The sequence below is a fragment of the Penaeus vannamei genome, chromosome 16, assembly GCF_042767895.1.
Source record: "Penaeus vannamei isolate JL-2024 chromosome 16, ASM4276789v1, whole genome shotgun sequence".
Classification (NCBI taxonomy): Eukaryota; Metazoa; Arthropoda; class Malacostraca; order Decapoda; family Penaeidae; genus Penaeus; species Penaeus vannamei.
The window spans coordinates 9074045-9082537 of record NC_091564.1 but is presented as its reverse complement, the minus strand read 5'-3'; the positions used below and the strand labels follow the sequence as shown (position 1 = coordinate 9082537).

The 8493-nt window shown below is 38.8% G+C and overlaps 1 long non-coding RNA gene across 1 annotated transcript; it reads right to left on the bottom strand.

The window, feature by feature from the left end:
* Positions 1-5224: 5224 nt before the first annotated feature.
* LOC113810852 (uncharacterized) lies at positions 5225-6790 on the bottom strand. Its single transcript, XR_003476170.2, has 2 exons — positions 6477-6790; positions 5225-6249 (listed from the first exon to the last, which is right to left on the bottom strand). It is a non-coding gene; the product is annotated as an uncharacterized lncRNA (long non-coding RNA).
* Positions 6791-8493: the final 1703 nt, after the last annotated feature.

Here is an 8493-nt window from a genome sequence, read left to right as displayed (position 1 = left end):
CTGAGATTGCATGGACAAACTACTTAGTAAACAAGTAGTCTCCTTGTTTCCTTGCCTGTGACATCACCTTTACAGTTGCCTGTTGATGATGCCCACTTGTGTGAACAGGCCTTAAGAACCATGCTGAAAAGATGAAAGGCTGGCTTTCTGCAAGTGCTGAACGATCTAAGGGATCTATGGGTACAACATTCCCTAATTTAATTGTCAAGGGACCCTGAGGAGTAAACCTTCCCCACATATTTCAGACTCGCCATGGCCAATAATGAAGAATTTACCCTCCAATCCCTTGCTTGTTGACAGGGGGGACTGGGGAAACCGAGACTGAGGCTGATGTAGGGGATCACCCTTATGTTGGGTATCAGCCCTTGCCTCAACTAATTTTGCATGGTCTTTTCTTCTCCCACAATCCTTTAACTTCTAAGTTTATTTCACCAACATAGTCGAGGCTTCCCGTGGCCAGTAATGAAGTAGTATTACCCATATTAGAGGCAATGAGGCTTGCCCCTTTATCAAATTGCCCCACCAATTCAAACTCTCCCGGCTCCCCGACCCCAGGCTTACCTTTGACCACGACTCTGAACACTACAACTACCCACTCCTCAATGCCTACTAGTGCATTATCCACCTAAGTCGAGACTCCTACTCTCCCAACTTCAACTTTATCAACTCTACCCCCACAGTCTCCTTCACCAATCACCGCATCTTCCCTTATTACTACCTTACAGCCTTATTCTCCATCTCTCCGTAATACTATCCCCCTCAACAATACTCCCTCTTCCACACGTCCCCGTCTTCACTTGATCTAATTCCCTTACCTAAACCACCATAACCCTTTCCCTCATCAACACCCTTACCCAACTTCAACTTTCCAACATTACTCTAGATAGTTGACGCATAGGAACTATCACCTGACATTACCCTTTACTATACTCTCCTATAGTGCTATATGACCTTAGATGTCTAGCACATTTATTTTGCTTTTAACCATTAACCATTGACACACGTCCCCGTCCTTCTACCACCCACAACTCTACCAATATCCTAAATACTCTATTTAGCCCAATCAAATGGGACCGATTTTTCGTGATCCCCCCTACAGCTTACACAGGCAACACTCCTCTTTCAACAATGTCTCCAAGAGCAAGTAGACAGTCCCCTGCCGTACCCGACCCGATCGTTCCCGTCTCGTTAGTTACATCTGAAACTGAAGCTATAGCATTATCATATCTAACTGATTTTTCTGGCAACCCCATTCCTGCAGAACCTCATCTAATTCTTAATACTTGTATGGAACTGTCTCTATCTCTCCAGCAAGCTGCCCTATGGATATCGATTGGTCAGATTGTGGAGAGTAATTCAGCTGCTTCAAAGACCGTGATGAGATATCAGTACAATGCTACTCCATTCCTACTAAAGGTCATCGAAAGAAACCCACCAACATTGCTAAAGTTACTTTCTGTATACATGACCTTCCCTTTCTATCTACATTGGTGGACAATCTCTCCCTGTTAGACCATACCAATCTCCTCCCCGTCACAGACCTATGCCTCCTATGTACCCAACCCGGTCATAACCAATCAAACTGCCCTGCACAAACACGCATATGTGCTAACTGCGGTGGCCCCCATAATGTATTTTATAGAGGCTGTTCCACTTACAAGTTTGAGTCTGAGGTAGCAACTGTCAGATACAAAAACTCACTCTACGTGAAGCCAGACAGGAAGCATGCCGACTAGGTTTCTCATACTCACTATAGTAATGTCGCTTGCTCTGCCCCTCCCCCTCCAACCCAGGATATTCCTACACCCTCCCCTATATCTACTTACTTTCCCACTTCCACTTCAACCTCCTACCTTCCCCTGTCAAATTCTTTTGCCACGCTAAATCCAGACACTCCAATCTCAACTACTGCCCAAACACCGTCCCCTCTTCCTCTCCGCACTACCCGCAGCAGACAGACTAAACGTTCCACCTCTACTTCTCCTTCCACGCACTCACCTCCACCTACCTTTACCTTTATTCCTCAGACACCATGCTCCTCTTTCCCTCCTCATAAGAAAACCTTTGTCTCAGGGCTCTCCAACCAACTCCACTGGAGAAACCATAGAATATATTCAAAGGTATATGCTTGAGATAGATTTCCACAACTCATGCTCCCTCCACACTCGAAGTGACTGCCGATATCCATCCTCCTCCTACTCGTATCCCCCCCCCCTTCCTCCTACTCCCACCCAGCACAACCCCTCAACTCCGTCTAATGCCGATATCCATCCTCCTCCTGCTCATATTTCCCCTACTTCCCTTCCTCCTACTCCCTCCCAACACAACCCATCCCCCTCAACTCCAACTACTTCCGATATCCATCCTCCCGACACTCATCCTCTTCTTACTTGTACCCCTACACCACTTCCTCTGACTCCCTCCCAGCATAACCCACTCCCCTCAACTCCAACTACACGTACATTCTCTCTCCCTCCATCCCCTCTATCATTTCCACTCCATCCTGGATACACACGTGAAACCCTTATGTAATTCCCTTACCTAGACCCAACGGAACCCAATCACACATCAACTCCTTTACCCATCTTTAACTTTTCAAAACTACTCTAGATAGTTGACGCATAGCAACTATCACCCTTCACCCCTCCTTTAATATACTTTCTTATAGTGCTTAGATGTCTAGCACATTTATTTTGCTTTTTAACCATTAACTATTAACCATTCTGTCCACGTCCAAAAGTGTTAGAGCCGGGCTAAAATGAAGAAAGGCTGGCTTTGTGTCAGCCCTGAACTGCCTTCGTACTCCATTTTCTCTTTATCCATTACCCCTTTCCCTACCATCATAAACTACAGCACTACAACCTTTGACATCAAACATTTTTCCTAATCGTTAACTTTTTTTTTTTACATTTTCTCCTCAATACTTTACCATAATAATGTATGACCTTTGATATCCGGCAAATTTATTTGTTTTGACCATTAAACATTCTGGGAGCCCATAAACATTGCATATGAACCTAAAAACTTCCTCACCCAAGCTTCACCCCATCGCTCTATTTTGAATACGCCACTAATGACCTTAGATGTTGATGCGGCAGAAAATCTTCGAAAAATAAATAGATATTAATTTGCTCTACTAATTTTAATTCCCCGGGTTCCCTGACCCCAGGCTTTCCTTTGACTATGACTGAACACTAATACTACCCCCTGCTAAATGCCTTTTATCACCTCAGTCCAGTTTAGATCATCCACACAGGAAACATTCCTCTGCTTCCAACATCCTCTACTTCATCTCCTCCACCCCACAGCTTTCTTCATGTACTACCCCCTCCTCCCTTATTACTACACTGCAGCCTTATCCATCTCTTTGCAGTATTTCTTCGCTGAAGGCCCCGTCCTTCTACTACCCCCCACCTCTACAAACTTTATTGAGTATTCTGTTTAGCCCAGCCAAATGGGATCGTTTTTTATTATCCCCTCTATAGCCCCTTGCTCTGACTACACTGCTTCCAACAATGTCTTCAGAAATAAGTTGGCAAAATTTCCCGGTCGTTCTCGCCTTGTCACACTTACATCCGAATCCCAAGCTTCAGCATTATCGACCATGACCGACTTCCCTGACAAACCCATTCCTGCCCCATCTGATTTCTCCCTCAATATTTGTACCAACACTGTCTCCATCTCCCAAACAAACTACCCTGTCTACGACAATGATTGGTCAGATTATGGAGGAAACACCCTGGTCTGCCTCGTGGACTATGATGCAGTATCATTACAGCGCGACACAGATGCTGCCGTAAGACCTCCATCAATATTGCCAAGACATGACCTCCCAAATGTTTAGTGACGGACAATCCCTCCCTGTCTTGACGATCGTGCCAAACACTGCCCCCCCTTTCTCTCTCTCTCTCTCTCTCTCTCTCTCTCTCTCTCTCTCTCTCTCTCTCTCTCTCTCTCTCTCTCTCTCTCTCTCTCTCTCTCTCTCTCTCTCTCTCTCTCTCTCTCTCTCTCTCTCTCTCTCTCTCTCTCTCTCTCTCTCTCTCTCTCTCTCTCTCTCTCTCTCTCTCTCTCTCTCTCTCTCTCTCTCTCTCTCTCTCTCTCTCTCTCTCTCTCTCTGTAAATGTGTATGTATGTATATGTGTATGTATATGTACATGTGTGTATGTATATATGTGTATGCGTGTATGTATGTATATATGTGTGTATGTGTATGTATATATGTATGTATGTATGTATATGTATATATGTATATATGTGCATGTATATATGTATATGTGTATGTATATATGTATGTATATGTCTGTAAATATGTATATGTATGTATATATGTGTGTATGTGTATGTATATATGTATGTATGTATGTATATGTATATATGTATATATGTGCATGTATATATGTATATATGTGTATGTATATATGTATGTATATGTCTGTAAATATGTATATGTATGTATATGTCTGTAAATATGTATATGTATGTATGTACAAATTAATATATATGTATATATATGTGTTTATAAATGTATGTGTATATATGTGTATATATGCATGTATATATGGATATATGTATATAATCAAGTGTATGTATGTATGTATATATGTATAAATGTGTATGTAAGTGTGTATGCATACATATATACATACACATGTATACATACATACATACATACATACATAGATATATATATATATATATATATATATATATATATATATATATATATATATATATATATATATATATATATTGTTTCAAGTGCGGGAATAGTCATGTATATCTGTAAAATGGCAATTGTATATTTTCCTTTTTTGTACTGAATTTGCACTAGACAGTTTCGTGTCGTCAGTATCCACATCGCAACTTTTGTGTGTGCCATTTATTTGTATTTTACACTCCCGTATTTTCCTTTTGGGTTTGTTAGGATACCATGGAGTATGTGGAATTTTATTAGTGCAGATATCTATTGTGCAAATATATATCTGAATGCAGATATCTATATGCAAATATATATATCTAAACCAGGGGAATTAAAATTAGGAGCTAATTAATATTTATTTATATGATCTTACAAGTACCGAACGTAAAATGGCAAAATTTAAACGTTTAAAAATATTGTCAATTAACAGGGAGTCCTATGCGTTTATTTCAAATAATTACGGGTACTTGGTGGGGGGGGGGGATCAGATGGATACAAACATATAAAATTATTAAAAACACTATATACGATATTTGAAAATATTTTTATTGATATTTCTTAATTGTAAATGCTACACTAAAGACTGCAGTTCACATAAAAGAAAAAAAATCATACTACTGACAGGTCTCGTATATATGATTTAGCAGTGCTGACAATGCATTCCAAAGCTTAACTACAGAAACTTAGGGGAATCGAGAGCAATTCAAGAGTGTTGGGCCTATATATCTTTCCTTCTCAAAGAAAATATTTTCGTTCGTACTTCGTGGGCCTTGATGGTGTTTGAGATGAACTCTGCTAGTACTCATATATGATAGCAGTACGTGCTTTCCAATACGGAAATCACTAATGATATCGCTTAGGTCTGTTTTTCTACCAACTTTTCATCTAATACTTAAAACAAAGATATTTCAACTTCCCTTGTATCAAGCAAATGAGTTTACTATTTACACGTAAATTATAAAGATGTTAAGTTTAAAGAAAAAACAATGCTGGGCCCGCTTTTACGAAATTAAAATGGTAATTTAGTTATTCAGATCGTTAGTAAGCTAGACAAATAATTTTAGTCAATTGTTCGGACCCTGGCAAGTATCTAGTAATATAATATATACAGCCACAAATATTGAGAGCCTAATGGCCCTCTCGGCGATACTGAAGAAAAAAATATGGTTATAATAGCAATCTGACGCATTGGATATAAATACTCAGAATTAGATGATTCTAAAATCTTGTCTAATATACATTGACAAACGACTCACCAGTACAATTAATTCAATGAATTAGTTCATACACCATGTTTTTTTAGCGTAGTCTATACACATCATTGTCACGTGATAAACTCCCATTTTCTATCATAAACATAATTAGCTCTTCTATATGGGGAGGCTCACCCATATTTTTGTCGCGGCACTCATAAACAAATAACATATTGTAGATGTTCTTGATGTTGTTTTCCTTGAGATGTGTGTTCTGGTAATTTGAATCTCGGAGATAAGCAATGAAAGCAGATTCCCAGGTCTTGAGCGAATCTGTTGACGTGACACTCATGACTTCTGAAACACAACACAGGTAACTTTTCTTGCATGTTCAGTTGGACCAAGGTTAAAATATGATCAACAGTATATTCAAATAAATATGTGATATCCACGTACATGATACGTGAGTTTCGTAATGAGAAAGAGTAAATTTCCTATTTATATAATCGGTATTTGATACATTTTTTTCCACGTGTCAAAAGGTTAACATATGGTTGCCTAAACAGTAAATTGATGAATTTTACCTGTTTTATTTATGTGAGAAAACTGCCCGGTGATTCACTAATCCTTCACTATCCTACAACCAATCTCGTGGGTATGTGAGTCACACTAGTCGATAGCTCAGTGTGCTACGGTTTGTGTATATGGCAGAAGGTCGTGAGATTGCCAGAAATCGCCATACGTTAGGAGGTGATGGTAAAACGCGGATACTGAAAGCGCTTTGGTTGTTTAAGAATTTGTTTTTAGATAGTTTTTCTTGATAAATAACCCTGCTGATCTGGAATACTTACTCGGCAGAGATATTAACGTGTGGAAACAGTATATAAACATTCGGCAACTTACGATGCGATCTTATCTTTATATCTCATATGTAGGCTATGTGGGCGAGTCGTCATTATCGTATTGTCCTGTGACTCCTGGGAAGCAGTGATATATTCTACATATCCCGATGAGGTCATGTGAATTGAAAGAAAAAAAGAAACGCTTATCATGTCATGACACATGCTGAAAAGCTATTAGTGACAAGGAGCAGTTTACTTTTTTATAATATTCCACAGTAATCAAATAATTAATACTTCCCTAGCGGTTCTCTTTGGAAGGCCCAGAAAATAATATCTCTATATGTTTTAGGTTCCACTTTCCCTAGGTCGGCATATATCATCTCTATATGACACTGCATCAAAAATGAACTAATAAGTCAGTTCTCTGAACCTTTTTGTTTGCTGAAAATGTGTGGGATATTGAGAAGTGAGTTGAACGTCTAGGGTAAATTTTATTGCTTATATATGAAAAATATTTTTATTTTATATGCATCGTTAACGCTATATTATCTTTAGGACCAGAAACACCATCAACTGAAATGCTCAATCCCAGACTTGACCAAGGTCTATATAAGTACTTATATAGACCTTGGACTTGACCATGCACGGCTCAGTTCCGCCGTCGTCTTCCTGTGAGAGGAGGCGACGGCACCGGGTGAAAATGTCATGCACCTACTTGCCCTAATTTTTGCAGCGGCTTACACGCATCAAAAGAAGGATATATATGTGCGTGTATATATATATATATATATATATATATATATATATATATATATATATATATATATATATATATATATATATATATGTGTGTGTGTGTGTGTGTGTGTGTGTGTGTGTATATACACACATACATATGCATACATATATACGTATATATATATATTTAATATATACACATATAATAACAATTTCATAGCCAGTCAGAATTGTGTTTTGACTTTTCTTTCGGAATTAATCGGAATCAACAAAATATTCTCTCTCTCTCTCTCTATCTATCTTCCTGTTGTTCTATCAAATCCTCTAAGCACTCTTTGCTTTTAACTTTCAACAAGCAAGGTTAAGTGCGATCCAGTTCTATATCGCGGAGAAGTTTGCTCCGCGATGGTAGCGTCTGCACTGAGTCGACGCACATGCTCCCACGCCCAACTAGACCTGCTAGGCCTGAGTTTGCGCAACCATTTGTAGGAACAGACAACACTGATGCAGGTCTCGGCTTACACTTGTCAGAAAACAAAGAAATGGTGAATCGGTACCATTAAAATGTGGTATAGTGCACTATTTAATGAGTTATTGTAAAAATAGGATATCCTATAATGGATCTGGATACATATTTTGAATTATATATTGTATTTTGGTTCAGATGTGCCAGTGGATGCCTTTCTGTAAGTAGGAATATTTGTATTCAATTGTTGTTGTTTCAGTACGTGCAGTAAGAACATATAAAACTGAAGAGTAGAAATTATTGTTATATGTGTTGGCCTATAATTGGTCTCGTCTCGTCTGTGGATCTAAAGGGCTCATTCTTCAATTTTAGTTTAGTTTAAAAATTATATATATACGAATTATCAAGTTATCATTCTCTAACGTTTCCAAATTATACCACCGTACCCAAAACCTCCAAATCAAAAAATATCAAGTTCGACTTCTATGCAATGCATTGTATGGACCAGATCAACCCAGCTGATCTGACAGTAAATATCTGAATAAAAATGCATAG